The sequence below is a fragment of the Bos grunniens genome, chromosome 20, assembly GCF_055505025.1.
Source record: "Bos grunniens cultivar Pamir isolate PY7600 chromosome 20, Bosgru_T2T1.0, whole genome shotgun sequence".
Classification (NCBI taxonomy): Eukaryota; Metazoa; Chordata; class Mammalia; order Artiodactyla; family Bovidae; genus Bos; species Bos grunniens.
In genome coordinates this window covers 43,028,835-43,045,303 of record NC_141184.1, presented here as the reverse complement: position 1 = coordinate 43,045,303, position 16,469 = coordinate 43,028,835, and the positions used below count along the sequence as shown (strand labels likewise).

The 16,469-nt window shown below is 38.2% G+C and overlaps 1 pseudogene; it reads right to left on the bottom strand.

Annotated features, from left to right (window-relative positions):
* Positions 1–8,196: 8,196 nt before the first annotated feature.
* LOC147350320 (transcriptional adapter 2-alpha pseudogene) lies at positions 8,197–9,624 on the bottom strand (annotated as a pseudogene).
* Positions 9,625–16,469: the final 6,845 nt, after the last annotated feature.

Below are 16,469 nucleotides of genomic sequence, written 5' to 3'. Positions count from 1 at the left end.
TCAAATTTGTTATTTCTCTCTTGATTGTCTCAGTCAGAGATGAATAAAGTATGTGGTGCTCATATGTAGTGACCTTGCAAAAGAATTTGTTCTGTTGCCCCAAACAACAGTCATTTGTTGTTTGGAGTGAGTCATTAATTTTCTCTGACAGATTGAAGATGGTATGGGAATTAAGGTGCAGCCTACAGACCACCTGTCTCAGATGACTTAACCAATGACATCATTTTGCTTTTACTGTCCAATCGCATTTGTTCTAATCTCTGACCAGTGCATGCTAGCTCCAGAAGATACTTTTCCAAATGACCTGAATCAAGACTAATAACATTTATATCTGAGTTTTCCATCTGTCCTGCATGATAAATAGAGACTGAACCTGATTAATATTTTACAGTCTGCATTCACAACTACTTGGGAGAAATAACCAAAAAGTCATAATTCATTGAGTAGGACCTGTTTTGTGTGTGTTTTAAATTCTTTTTCTCTCTCTTAGAAATTTGCATCTTTATATTTGGGAAGAGCCCCAGTAAATAAGAAACTCCCCTTCTCCATGTATCTTTCCAGTTTATTGCAATTATGTTGGCTGTATTGTATCTTAATTTTAAGCTGTTTCACCAAGTATTATGTTATTTGTTTAATAGCCTCACCAAAATGATAATATTGGTATGAATGAAGGGTAGTCCAGCAGCACTCAGGACCGCTGAGGGTAGCATGCTAATCCAACATAAATGAATTTGGGAAAGATAAGATAGATCTGCTTTATTTCGTTCAGAAAATAAGCCATTACAGAAAAGTTTTAAGGTTATTTAGGTGTATATACACTTCTCATAAATGGAAGGAATGTATTAATGAAAAGAGAGAAAGAGAGAGGGAGCATAAATCCAATTATTATTATTTGTTTACCACTGATGTCTGGTAGTAAAGTGGTCATTATTTAATCTAGTAACCAATTTACATTTAATGAGGGTTCACTATATTTAAGACAGTGAGAATAAGGTACACTGCCTGCAGCATATCTTAAAGGCTCACACAATTAAGTTGAGAACACAAATATTTATCGGTTTAAGAAGAGTCTACAGGATATGTGAACAGACTGATGAAACTAACACCAGAGAATCAAGAGAGCCCTCTCTGAGGGAACAATGGCTAGACTGAGATCTGAAGGGTAAACAGAACTTTAGTGACTCATCTGTACATGCCTAGCACCTCTCAGATGGTAAAGAATCTGCCATGTGGGAGACCCGAGTTCAACCCCTGGGTCAGAAAGATCCCCTGGAAAAGGAAATGTCAACCCACTCAATATTTTTGTCTGGAGAATTCCATGGACAGAGGAGCCTGGCAGGCTGCAGTCCCTGAGGTCGCAGTCGGACATGACTGAGCCACTAACACTTTCCCTTTTACTTATCATATGCATTCAGAGATATACCTTTCTCCATCAGCGATGGCACTCTTCCCTATCCCAGCAGAAAGTTCTGGCTCTGGGTCTGAACCCAGATTATAAAGTAAGAATATCCTGAGCTTACCTCCTCTCATGGGCACACCAGCGTTGCCACTACTTACAGAGCAACCATCTCTGAGAATGACCTGAAGATTAGCAGAAAAAATGTTCCGCAACAATACATATAAAGAAAAGGCCACAACAAGATAGGTAGGCTGCTGCTGCTAAGTCACTTCAGTCGTGTCCAACTCTGTGTGACCCCATAGATGGCAGACCACCAGGCTCTTCTGTCCATGGGATTCTCCAAGCAAGAATACTGGAGTGGGCTGCCATTTCCTTCTCCAAAGATAGGTAGGAGGGGTGGAGATATGGTCTAGTCGGGACCCGTATCCGCAGTACTGTGAACCAGAAAAGTGGAAGAAAAGTCGCAACTACAAAGTTCTTTCTTGAGGAGCAAGGCGTCTGACCCTCGCTCAGGCTCAACAGCCTGGGGAGCTGTACCAGGAATATGAGCCCCCAAAATGTTGGGCTTTGAAAACTAAGCAGGGCTTATGTTCAGAGAGCCAAACAACTGTGGGAAACTGAGATTCCACTCTTAAAGGGCACATGCAAAAGTTCACTCAATCTGAGTCTCAATGTAGAGGCAGCAATTTGAAAGGTGCCACTTGCTTCCCTGGTGGGTCAGAGGTTAAAGCGTCTGCCTGGAATGCGGGAGACCAGGGTTTGATCCCTGGGTAGGGAAGATCCCCTGGAGAAGGAAATGGCCACCCACTCCAGTACTCTTGCCTGGAGAATCCCATGGAGGGAGGAGCCTGGTAGGCTACAGTCCATGGGGTCGCAAAGAGTCGGACATGACTTCACTTTCACTTTCACTTGCTAAACTTGAAGAGAGATAGGAGGCAGCTGTAACACTCCCTGGGGACTGAGATTCTGGCAGCAGTAATTTTTGTGATCTTATTCTACTTTGCAGACAGCTATACTAGAGGAGTGCCATTTTGAAATACTCCTTCTAGACTATTACTTCCAGGAGCCTGTGGCACCAACCAGTTCCTGCAGTGGTTATGCAACACCAGGTCTCATAGTCAGTTGTGCTAGGGGCTTGCCTTGCTTACCAGGACCTCTGCAGTGGTTGTGAACTGGGGATTTCTGCCGCCTAGCAGCAGTAACATACCATTGTTCCTTATACCGAGTCACATTAAGGCCTACCCTACTTGATACATGAATGTACATGAATGTACCTACAGTCATGCACTGCTGGGCATTGCAGCCAGCTGGGCCAGGAGTCAGCCCTGAATACCAGAGTGACTGTAGCAGTCAGCACCACCACAACAGAAAGGTGCATACAGCTCACATTGGGAATACCTGTTACACATCTGGCTCTGGTGGCCAGAGCGGGGTGTGCTTCTGGGTCCTAGAGGACATCTACTACATAAGACCACTTCTCCAAGGTTGAGAGATATAACTTACCTACCAAATACAAAGAAGTAAACACAGAGACTTCTCTGTTGGCTCAGACGGTAAAGCGTCTGTCTACAATGCAGGAGACCTGGGTTCGATCCCTGGGTGGGGAAGATCCCCTGGAGAAGGAAATGGCAACCCACTCCCGTACTATTGCTTGGAAAATCCCACAGATGGAGGAGCCTGGTAGGCTACAGTCCATGGGGTCGCAAAGAGTCGGACACAACTGAGCGACTTCACTTAAGTCTTAAATACAGAGAATTAGGCAAAATGAGGAGACAGAAGAATATGTTTCAAATGAAAGACCAAGACAAAACCTCAGAAAAAGGACTAAACAAAATGGAAATATTTTGATCTACTCAATAAAAAGTTCAGGATAATTGTCATAAATATGGTCACAAAACTTGGGATAAAAATGGATGAACACTGTGAGAATTTCAACAAAGAGATAAAAAATGTATAAAGAATCAACCAGAACTGAAGAATACAACTAAAGTAAAAAGTACACTAAAGGGAATCAACAGTAAATTAGATGATATAGAAGAATGAACCAGAGATCTAGAAGACAAGAGTAGTGAAAATAATGGAAGCTGAAAAGAAAAAAGTATGAGAAAAATGAATATAGTTTAAAGGACCTTGGGGATAACATCAAGTGCAGAAATACTCACATTATAGGGGTCTTGGAAGGAGAAGAGATAGAGAAAGGGGCAGAGAACTTTTTGAAGAAATAATAGCTGAAAACATCCTTAACCTGGCAAGGAAACAGACATCTAGGTCCAAGAAACACAGAGAGTCCCAAACAAGATGAATCTAGAGGTCCCCACCAAGACATACTATAATTAAAATGAAAAAAGCAAAGGTAAAGAAACTAACAGTGGCAATGGAGACACAGCTAGTTATGTACAAGGGAGCTCCCAGAATACAATAAACTAACTTTTCAGCAGAAACTTTGCAGATTAGAAGGAAGTGGAATGATACGATAGGGAAAAAATTGACAACCAAGAGTACCTGACTTTGCAAGATTATCATTTAGAGTTTTATATACAAGCAAAAGCTGAAGGAGTTCATCACCACTAAACTGGCCTTACAAGAAATGTTAAAAGGATTATTCTAAGTGGAGAAGAGATAGCTACAACTGGAAATAAGAAAATTATGAAAGAAAAAAATCTCATGTAGAGGCAAACCTATAGTAACATTATAAAACTAGTAAGAAGGTTAAAAGACAAAAGAAGTAAAAATTGTCCAAATCTATAATAACCACTTACAGAATATGCAAAATAAAAACATGTAAAATATAACATAAAAAATATAAAAACTTGGGGGGGTATGAAAATATAAGGCTTTTAAAATGCATTTCAACTTAAAAGATAGACAGCCTAAAAGGGACAACCACATATATATGGTTATAACCTATAACCATATAATATATAACCTATATATGTGAATATATATATACACACATGTAAAACATGTATGTGTGTGTGTATATATGTATATACACACACATATATATATAGGTTTTAGGTTGTTTTTATGTCATTATTTATAAACTTCATGGTAATCACAAACCAAAAGTCTACAGTAGATACACAAGCATTAAAAGGAAAGGAATTCAGTTATGACATTAGAGATAGTCATCAAGTCACAAGGGAAGAGAGAAAGAGAAGAAAGAGAGAACTATGAAAAGAATTTTAAAAACCCATTTAACAGTACTACCCAAAGCAGTCTACAAATTCAGTGTAATCTCTATCAAATGACCAATGGAAATTTTCATAGAACAAAATTTTTTTTACAACTTATATAGAAATACAAAAAATCCCATATAGCCAAAGCAATCTTGAGAAAGAAAATGGAGCTTGAGGAATCAGGCTCCCTGACTTCAGACTACAATACAAAGCTACAGTAATCAAGACAGTATGGTACTGGCATATTACCAAAAAAATGGATCGATGGAACCGTATAGAAAGCCCATAGATAAACCCACATACATAATCTGTGACAAAGAATGCAAGAATATACGATAGAGAAAAGACAGTCTCACCAATAAGTGGTGCTGGGAAAACTGGATAGCTACATGTAAAAGAATGAAATTAGAACACTCTCTAACACCATACACACACACACACACCTCAGAATGGATTAAAGACATAAAAGTAAGCCAGACACTAAAGCTCTTAGAGGAAAACACAGGCATAACACTCTCTGACATAAATTGCAGCAAGATGTTTTGTAACCCATGTCCTGGAGTAATGAAAATAAAAACAAAATAAACAAAAGGGACCTAATTAAACGTTTTTTTTTTTTCCAGAACAAAAGAAACTATAAACAAAACAAAAAGACAATCTTCAGAATGAGAGAAAATATTTTCAAATGAGGCAACTGATGAAAGATTAATCTCTAACATATACAAACAGCACATGCAGCTCAATAATAAAAAGAACAACCTGGTGAAAAAATGGCAGAAGACCTAAATAGATATTTCACCAAAGAAGACACACAGATGGAAAACAAACACATGAAAAGCTTCTCAATATCACTAATTATTAGAGAGTTGCAAATCAAAACTACAATGAGGTATCACCTCACACTGATCAGAATGGTTGTCATCAAAAAATCTATAAGCAATAAATGCTACAGAGGATGTGGAGAAAAGGGAACCCTCTTACACTATTGGTGAGTATATAAATTTGTGTGGCCACTATGGTAGACAGCATAGAGATTCTTCAAAAAATTAAAAATAGAACTACCATACCACCCACCAATTCCACTCTTTGACATCTATACAAAGAAACAAAACTCACTAATTTGAAGAAATATATGACCTCTTTGTTCATCACAGTGGTTTATTGTTGCCAAAACTTGGAGGTCACCTAAGTGTTCACTGATAGGTGAATGGATAAAGAAGATGCTATTAATATAAGAAATGAAATATTAGTCATGAGAAAGAATGAAATCTTTCCATTTACAACAACATGGATGGATCGAGAATGTATTAAGCAAAGTGAAATAAGTCAGACAGAGAAAGACAAATCCTGTATAATTTCACTTGTATGTGGAACATAAGAACAAATCAACAAACAAAACAAAGCAGAAACAGACTCATAGATACAGGTAACAAACTGGTGGGTTGCCAGAAGAGAGGCAGGTGGAGGAATGGATAAGATTGGCAAAGGAGATTAATAAGTATAAACTTTTGCACAGCACAGCATTTACACTCAGTTGTGTCTGACTCTTTGCGACCCTGTTGACTATAGAGTCCATGGAATTCTCCAGACCAGAATACTGAAGTGGGTAGCCTTTCCCTTCTCCAGGCGATCTTCCCAACCCAGGAATCGAACGCAAGTCTCCTGCATTACAGCCAGATTCTTTACCAGCTGAAACACAGGGAAGCCCACAAATACTGTAGTGGGTAGCCTATCCCTTCTCCAGCAGATCTTCCCAACCCAGGAATAGAACCAGGGTCTCCTGCATTGCAGGTGGATATTTTACCAACTGAACTTTCAGGGAAGCCCAGTACAAACTTCTAGTTATATAATAAGTAAGTCCTGGGGAGGTAATGTACAGCATAGGGAATATAATCAACAATAATTTAAAACTTTGTACAGTGATAGACCATTACTAGACTTATGGAGGTCATTTCATAATGTGTATGTGTTGAACAACTATGTTGTACACCTGCAACAAATGTTATAGTCAATTATATAGGCAGTTGAAAAAATAAGGAAAAGAAAGTTCTTATTCAGATTTCTAATCATACTCGCTTACCTTATGCTGTCTGACTACTGTGGGGCCTAAAACCTTACAGTTTTCTTTTGGCAAAACTGTGGCATTTGCTTTTAAGTTCAGTTGCTGTTGATCTAAAGGTGAGCCAAAGCTGGGAAAATCATCGTTTTTCCCTCGAATTTTTCTTAGTTTAACCTAAAATATAATTTCTTTTTCTTCTCTGATCTCAAGACATGACCAATAGTACCATAGTACTAGTAGTTCCCCTAGTAATGAAAAATACCTTTAAAATATCAACTTCCCTGGTGGGAAGCTGGACATTTCTGGTGGCTAAGACAGTAAAGAATCTGCCTACCTTTCAGGAAACCTGGGTTTGATCCCTGGGTGGGGAAAATCCCCTGGAGAAAGGCCTGGCAACCCACTCTAGTATTCTTGCCTGGGAAATCCCATGGACAGAGGAGCCTGGTGGGCTACAGTCCATGGGGTTTCAAGAATCAGACACGAATGAGTGAATAAAATACCAACAGTCTTCACTAACTGAAGAGCAGATAGTCCTTCTCTGGAGCACTAGAGACCTCAGTGTTATCCTAAGCATGTGCTCTTTACATGGAAACCTTTAGATTTTTTTCTGGGTCATTCTTCTCCAGCTGAGTATGCTTTGGAAATATAAAGCTGGAAATAAGCATGGTTATCTTAGAAAACATTGGTTTTATTCAAAGATTTATGAAAAGGGCTAGTAATTTAACTTGTAGGTAGCTGAAGCCATTTTTACTTCAAAAGAAGCATTGATATATTAAGGAGAAGAATACAAAATTTGCAAGCATTTTTAAAGGTTATACTGGGATTTTAAATATTTCAAATTTTAGATGGAACCTTTGTGTTGTGCCTGCAGGTTCCCTGAAGGCTGTATTAAATTTTCTAGGCCATGAACTCAATGGAAAACTTAACAGGATTATCTCAGGTGCTTCTTGATTAAAAAGTAATAATAATCTGGCTATTTGCATCTTGCATTCTTTATCCTAGTTTTTTTTTTTTTTAAGTAGCAAAACATTTTAATCTATTCGTTCTAAAAATAACAGAGACATTTTATATCGGGTGTAACCTACTCAAAAAGTCTTCTGCAGTTGAGAGAGTCAGACTGCAGATTACAGAACCAAACATTCAAGTTCAAGGTGCAGTTTGGGACAAGACCATCATGGGGGAGGTTTTCCTCCTTTCTGCTCATAAATCTAAGTTGTTAGCTTAAAAATAAAATCTCAGACAGAAGAAGAAAGCTTTCTCTCTATATAGCCTCTTTATTTAACATCTGTGTGTAATGTTTGAATGCAAAACAGATAATTAGAAAACCAACCTCCTAAGCAGGTACGAGGATCTGAGCTGGACTCCTGGGACTACAGACTGGTTTAGTTCTACTTCTACCAATACTGTGATGTGTGGTACTATGGTTCTTGTTTTAGTTACAAGAGGTATTAGGAATGAATGCCCATACACAATTAATAATAGCTTATCTAGCACATAACTCTGCAGTACAATACCAACAACAGGAGTATTTTAAAGCAGGGTGGGGAAGAAAGTAGACACTAATACAACTGAAGATTTCCTTTTTTCTTTCCCTTTTTTCTCAATGAGAATTCAGTTAAAAAATGAGGCTCCAGAATGCCCTTGCGGCCCTTTGGCCCGCAATACTCCTGGGGAGCCTCACAGGCTTTGGTGATGTATCCTTCTCAGATGATGAAATCATAGATTTTCTGGGTTTTGTTCATGTCTGTCTTGATGAGTGCTCTCGCCTGGGCCAGTTTCAAGCCCCTTCTCTTGTGACATTTGTTCAATAGAGCAGATGTGTATTCTAAATAGGCTCCTGGGACCAACCTCACCATCTAACAGAGCTCCTTTTCTTTTTCACTCAACTTCTCTGTGCCAGGGAGGCCGCTGAGTTTCAAGGGCAGTACACTTCATCTACCTGAATTCGAAGTCATTCGAACAGAAGGACTCAGGCCAGAGTCAATGTCAGCCTGCGGGTGGAGCCACTGCTGGCAGGCGCTGCTGTCCTGATGCACTGGAGGACCTCAGAGCGCATTCTGTGTTTGAGGGGTTCCTCTTCTTGAGTCTTCTTGAGGTGATTGTAACTTCTAGCGCTACAAAAATTGATAATGCCTGCTGTCCTGTATTCCTGGAGCCTTTTGATTTCCCTTTGGAGTTCAAATTCCAATGCCTGGCTTTCAATGAACTTGTCAGGCCCCACCGGCCCCACTGTCCTTGCAAATCACCTCATTTTTTGCATAAAGATCTTGGACTTCCTTGGGGTATCATCGTTCCATTAACTGAAACTTCCTAAGGTTGATTAATTCATGATCTCAATTTTTTTTCATCTTTGTCCTCCTTCATCCTGGAATGATAGATATCTACTACAGCCATCTTCAGAGCATGTAGAATGTCCCAGTCATCTTCGACAAAATCAATATCTGTCAAGTTCCACTTCGCATAATTGTCAAACTGCTGTATGAAATCTGCTTGAGCTGGCATGTATCCTGCCATGTCCTGAGAAAACAAGGAGTTAAAAGTAGGTCGGGGAGGGTCGTCTGCAGAGTGAAATGGAACGGCAGTGTCAGCAGTTTTTGCCTCCTCTGCTTGCTTCAGGTTCAGCAGGGTAGATGTGAAGAGAGGGTTATTGAAGAAATGGTTCATATAGTGCTTCTCACACTCCTCCTTGGTCTTGGCGCACATCTGATTGGTTATATCCTACCAATTTCCAAAGCCACATTCCATCACAGCTTGTAAAAGGGCCATTTCTTCTTGAAAATCCAGCTAGGGTCAAGAAGAGGAAAATCTACATTTCATAAGTATAATCACTTTGATGTTTCTTGTACTCAAATCCTCAAGTGAAACACGGTAAGCAGAGGAAATAAGGAAATTGCACACTTGATATAAAGCTCCATGAGGTAGGTGGAGCAACCTTGGCAAGGTGGCTTATCAGAGGGATCATTGCTAAAGGAACCCAAACTGTCCATTCCCCAGTTGGCAAAACCTGTTCTTTGGTCTTCTTTAATCTGAGCTGCTTCAAGGAGATTTCAGAACCTCACTGCTTCCCTCTCCTCCGCCCATCCTAGTTTTAAGTAGATAAAGAGCTCTCTGTTTCTTCTCTGACAATGTCAACATTTTCTTTGTTTTCTTCTAGTGGTATGACCAAAAGGCTAGTGTGGGAGAATCCTAGAGTCTGATTAGTTACTGTGGGCTACATGTGCAACTCAAGTAATTTTCCATTTCTAATTGGTAGCCCAGGAATTCACATTAGGAAAAACCCAACAGATGTTATAATTCCTCCCAGGGATCTAGTATACAAGTGCTTGCTAAGGATTTTAATGTTGTTTACTTTAAAGTTTCTTGTCTCTTTTCTTTGAGTACTCCTCCAGCAATCTATTAAGAAACTATATTTAAGTATATTTACTTTATTTCTAAAATTTCCCAAAAACTATCTCCTAAATAGATCTTTGCATTAAAATTCTTATTTTTCTTCCATACTAGATTATAACCATGTGATTATAAGCCATAATTCCTCATTCTTTTAAATTAGAGAAAAAAATTAAATAGTGTTACATTAAGCCCTGAAAAAGTTTTAAGTCTGAAAAGTGAAGTTAGAACATCTCATGTTATTAGGAGTATGTTTTATACACAGCAGGCTTCTCACATGGAACCATGGTAAAGAATCAGCCTGCCAGTGCAGGAGATGAGGGTTGATCCCTAGGTCAGAAATCCCACAGAGAAGGAGATGGCAACCCACTCCAGTATTCTTGCCTTGAAAATTCCCGTGGGAAAAGAAGCCTTCTGGGTTACAGTCCATGGGGTCGCAGAGTCAGACGTGACTTTTTTACTCTGAAACATGAGTTTTTTCACTCTCTTGTTTCACCCTCATCAAGAGGTAAGACCAGAAACTATAAAACTCTTAGAGGAAAATATAGACAGAACACTTGATGACATAAATTGAAGCAAGATCCTCTCTTACCCACCTTCTAGAGTAATGGAAATAAAAACAAAAGTAAACAAGTGGGATCTGATTAAACTTAAAAGCTTTTGCACAGCAAAGGAATCTATAAGCAAGGTGACAAGACAACCCTCAGAATGGGAGAAAATAAGAGCAAATGAAACAACTGACAAAGGATTAATTTCCAAAATATACAAGCAACTCATACAACTCAATACCAGAAAAACAAACAACCCAAAAAAGTGTGAAAAAGACCTAAACAGACATTTCTCCAAAGAAGACATACAGATGGCTAACAAACACATGAAAAGATGCTTAACACTGGTCATTCCTAGAGAAATGCAAACCCAAGCTACAATGAGATATCACCTCACACCGGTCAGAATGGCCATCATCAAAAAATCTACAAATAGTAAATGCTGGAGAGGGTGTGGAGAAAAGGGAACTATACAGCACTATGGAAGATGGTATGGAGATTCCTTAAAAAAACTAGGAATAAAACCACCATATGACCCAGCAATCTCACTTCTAGGCATATAACTTGAGGAAGACAAAATTGAAAAGACACATGTATCCCATTGTTCATTGCAGCACTGTTTACAATAGCTAGAATATGGAAGCAACCTAGATGTCCATCGACAGATGAATGGATAAAGAAGTTGTGGTACGTATACACAATGGAATATTACTCAGCCATAAAAAGGAATGCCTTGGAGTCAGTTCTAATGAGGTGGATGAACCCAGAACCTATTATACAGAGTGAAGTAAGCCAGAAAGAGAAAGATAAATACCATATTCTAATGCATATATATGGAATCTAGAAAAATGGTACTGAAGAATTCACTGGAGGAACGGACATAAAGAATAGCATTGTGGACATGGGGAGAGGGAGGAGGGGCTGAGATGTACGGAAAGAGTAACATGGAAATTTACATTACCATATGCTAAACAGATAGCCAACGGGAATTTGCTGAATGACTAAGAAACTCAAACAGAGACTCTGTATCAACCTAGAGGGGTGCAATGGGGAGGGAGATGGGAGGAAAGTTCAAAAGGGAGGGGATATATGTATATCTATGGCTGATTCAGGTTGAGGTTTGACACAAAACAAAATTCTGTAAAGCAATTATCCTTCAATTAAAAAATAAATTAAAAAAGAGGCTCTTTAGTTCCTCTTCACTTTGTGCCATTAAAGTGATATCATTTGCATATCTGAGGCTGTTGATATTTCTCCCAGAAATCTTGATTCTAGCTTGTGCTTCATCCAGCCTGGCATTTTTCATGATGTACTTACTCTGCATAGTAGTTAAATATGTAGGGTGATAATACACAGCATTACCAGCATATACACAGCATCTGACAAAACTAAAATGAAAAATTACTTAAAATGTACTTTCTTGCAGTATCCAGTATATATGATTTGTGAAGAAAAAGTTAAAATTAAAAAAATAGGGAAATTGAGTCTGAGGATGCAACCAAGCTAATCTTACACTGACCAAATTTTAAAAGGTAAATATAGGCTTAAACAAAATCAGACAGCAGTAGAGGTGTAGCTTCTTTATTTGTATATAAAGGTGGATTTTTCAAAATGCAAAGTGCATATGGAAACATAGTTTCTATATTGGATAATCATTTCACTGAGACCTTATATTCATTTGCCATTTGGTATCCAGTATCAACTCCTAAAAATTTAGGAGGGTTGTTTGTTCATAGGCTTGAATGAATAGCCAATTATCTTTGATGAAAAAAATTCAGTGTTCATGAGTGGATTAACACACTGGTGAAAAGTTCTTCAAAGTTTTTGTTGTTCAGTCACTAATTCTTGTCTCACCCTTTACCCATGAATGGCAGCACAGCAGGCTTCCCTGTCCTTCACTCTCTCCCTGAGTTTGCTCAAGCTCATGTCCATTGAGTTGGTGATGTCATCCAAAAGCTCATTCTGTCATCCCCTTCTCCCCCTGCCCTCAATCTTTCCCAGCATCAGGGTCTTTTCCAATGAGCCAGCTCTTTGCATCAAGTGGCCAAGGTATTGGAGCTTCAGCTTCAGCATCAGCCCTTCCAATGAATATTCAGATTTGTTCAGTTGCTAAGTTGTGTCTGACTCTTTGTGACCCCACGGACTGCAGCATGCCAGGCCTCCCTGTCCCTCACTATCTCCCGGAGTTTGCCCAAGTTCATGTCCATTGAATTGGTGATGCTATCCAACATTAGGGTTGATTTCCTTTAAAAATTAATCTTCCAATATTTGTGAACCATTTTCCTTAAATTATCTTTTCTTTGGTTTAGTTTCTAGTCCTTATATGTGCATGTCATATTTTCTTAATTGACACATATTTATCTATGTGTTATTTAATTAACAGCTTCCAGTATTTAATCTCCATTGGTATGCTTTCTCTGGGCCTAATTGTTTAGACTTGGCTCACTTAATCAGAAAAATTGTCATTATTTTCTTCAAATTGTTGTGAGATTTAGGATTATTTTTGTAAGATGCTAACCAAGAAGTTGTTTTGATCCAGGAGTTCAAATAACTACTCAGTTGATAAGTCATGGATTAATGAGCTTTCCATACCCTTTCTTGCATATGTGCATGTGTAATCGCTTAGTTGTGTTCAACTCTTTGTGACCCTATGTACTGTAGCCCACCAGGCTTCTCTGTCCAGGGGATTTCCAGGCAAGAATACTGGAGTGGATTGCCATTTCCTCCTCCAGGGGATCGTCCCAACCCAGGGATTGAACTCACATCTCCTGTGTTTCCTAAATTGTTAGGCGGAATTTTTACCACTGAACCACCTGGAAAGCCGATCCTTTTCTTAACAACTCTTGAAAAATTGTGATATAATTGACATGTAACATTGTTAGCTTCAGATGTATGCAATAATGATTCCATATTTGTATATATTGTGGGGTGATCACCACAATAAGTCAAGCTAACACAATTTAAACATTTTTTAAGGATTCATACTGCCTCTAGGAAAATATTGTGACTCTTTAGTAGAATGTACTCTTCTTATCAGATCCCCAGTTTGCATGACTTTCCAGACTTATCTCTCACTCTTTCTATCTCATGCTCAGGGGCCTAGTCACCTAGAGTGTGCTGTTTCCTAACCCTTTTATTCTATTTCAGGCTTCCACAGTGATGCCCATCCCTTCCCTCTGCCAATGTCTTTCCTGTTCATGTATATATTTTTAAGTCCCTCTATAGGCATCACTCCCTGTGGAAGTCTTCACTTCACATCTGTGGGTAGAATTATTTTCTTCCGCTTTTATGCTTTCAAGTGTCTTGCTACCTACTGCTAGTGTGCTTGCGTGCTGAGTCATGTCTGACTCTTTGCGACCCTGTAGACTGTAGACCGCCAGTCTCCTCTGTCCATAGGATTTTCCAGGCAAGAATACCAGAGTGGGTTGCCATTACCTCCTCCACTGCTAGTACTATATTCATTACAAATTGCAATAGTTATTATATTTGCATATCTTTAATTAGACTACTGGACTATGAAGTCAGGAACTTTGTTTACCTCAGTACCTCTGTTAGCAAATATATCCACAAAGTATTCAGTAATTTTTATATCTGCTTCATTTATTTAATCATCTATAACTTTTTCTGTGTATACATATGTATATTTATTTTTGGATTAAATTCAATAAGTAAGTTGCAGATATCATTACACTTTACCTACAAATACTTCAATTGGTATTTCCTAAAAATAGACTTCCCTCTAAAAAGCATAATATCATATTACACCTAATAAAAGCACATAATTTCCTAATATCATTTAACATCCAGTCCATAATAAAATTTTCCTCAATTCTTCCAAAATTGACTTGAGAGTTTTTCTTCAACCAGTTTATTACTTAATTTTTGATCAGATGAATGAATCCTGAAACCAAATACTAGCACAGTTTGAATGTTTTTGTAGGAAGAGAAATATGGAATGTGTATTTGATATTTGAAATTCTGTTTTTTGAAATGTCAGATTAAAGCTGATAGTTATGGTAATTGGCATGAAGCATGAAGGATTTAGATTATAATGGAAAGAGCTTAGTTAAAATGGGGCAATATAGCTGCATTGGCACTTACTGCAGCAGTAGAAAAGCCTTTGAAAGCAGCTTTAGAATGGCAGGAATCAACGCTGGTATAAGGCATCCGCTGCTATTGCGAAGACATGAGGGAAGTGGAAGGTCATCACTTACAGACATTAACTAGCTGTCATTCTTATTCAATGCTGCACCATAAAATTTCTTGGTTGTGTATAAATTGTGGCAGTACATTGCAAATTCTCAGGTCATTTTCCGTGGTTAGCCCACTTAAACTTGCTTACTGCAGTCCTACATTCTAGATCATTGTCATCTACTGATGACTGAAGAAAAATTGCTAAGAGATCCATGCATAAAGTGCTGTGTAGCTTTTAGGGGAAGCTTCAGTCTTGTTCCCAGAATTTTCCATTCTAGCCCCTCTACAGCCTTTGCTATCATCAGCAGATGCTCTTTGTAATTTTTCCTTTGTTATTTTTCCTACTGCTCTGAGTCAAGGTGGAAATTGCTATCACATGGTAACCCTGCTAGAGGAAAGTACCTCATTAGCAATATTTTCCACAGACACCAAGGTAGAATAAAGGGGAATAAGAACACTATAGTACCAAAAGATCAGTAGCAAAACTGCATGATTTAAAAAATAAGAGTTCAGGATGTGGAAGCATTAACCTTGGGGTGATGACTTTGGAAAAATCACCTCAGTTCTGTACCCTTCAGTTTCCTCATCTATAAAATTGAAATAAAACACTTGTATCTCCCAAATGCTTACAAGAAAGAAATCAAATTAGGACTCTCTGAGTATTCTGAGTTAAAATAGCTTCTAATATATATAAAAATATTATTGATTTATTCCTAGGGACTTAGAGTCTTTTTACATCTTATCTATTATAGTGCTGAGGCATAAAAAGGCATCTAGATCCTTTCCTTTAAAAATATTTACATGAACCAAGATAAGCAGCATCAGCAATTTTATTTTGGAAACTCTTTACAGGAGTTAAATAAGTGATGACATTTCTCCATGTATTTTCTTGAATCATGGGCCTTGGGTATTCTAAAGTATCAGAAAGGGCATTTGTTTTATTTTTAGCTGTCAGAGTATTGTGCTCAATGAAAATCCATCTGTTTCAAACCAAAGCACATATTTGAAGCTGTTGGGGGAGAGGGCCTGCAACATTGCTTTTATTTTTATCCTGTGTGTTCAAATCTCTACTGAGAAGACCTCATAGGTAGCATTTCCTTGGATGTTTTCACAGAATGCAGGATTGTTTATTCATTTCTGTAATGGATTGGCTACTTACTGTTCTCCACTATGAGCAGCATGAGTTCCAGAAAGAGAACCATTATACAGCATTCTAAACTCCAAACCTTTTTTTTTTTTTTTTTTTCAAAATTAAATTGTTTATTTGTAGTTTGTGGTTTTGATATTGGTGCATTTTATCTTCATTATTAAACTGATATATGTGAAAAAAAAAAAAAAACTCCAAACCTGAATAAAACCCAATGTTATTAATTCAAAACACAGTTAAGGGCCTTCTGTAGGAGGAGAATTGGGAGAGGTGATATGAAAAAACTGTAAGATGGAGAAGACACAGGCCCTGCCCTCAGGGAGTTTATAGTTTGAAGGGAAAGATCAGATAAATAGATAAATGTAAAACATCAACCATGGTGAGAGCTATATAAAGATAGTTTAAATCAAGTCCTTGCAAGGAGGAATTCTCAAAATTTTTATTTACAACATAGAAGAATACTCTTTAGCTAGCTCTGATCCTCCCCTTGCTGTCCTTCTAATATCGATTCTTTTGAAGAGTCATGCTCTACAGAGAAAACCTGTCTCCTTTCCCC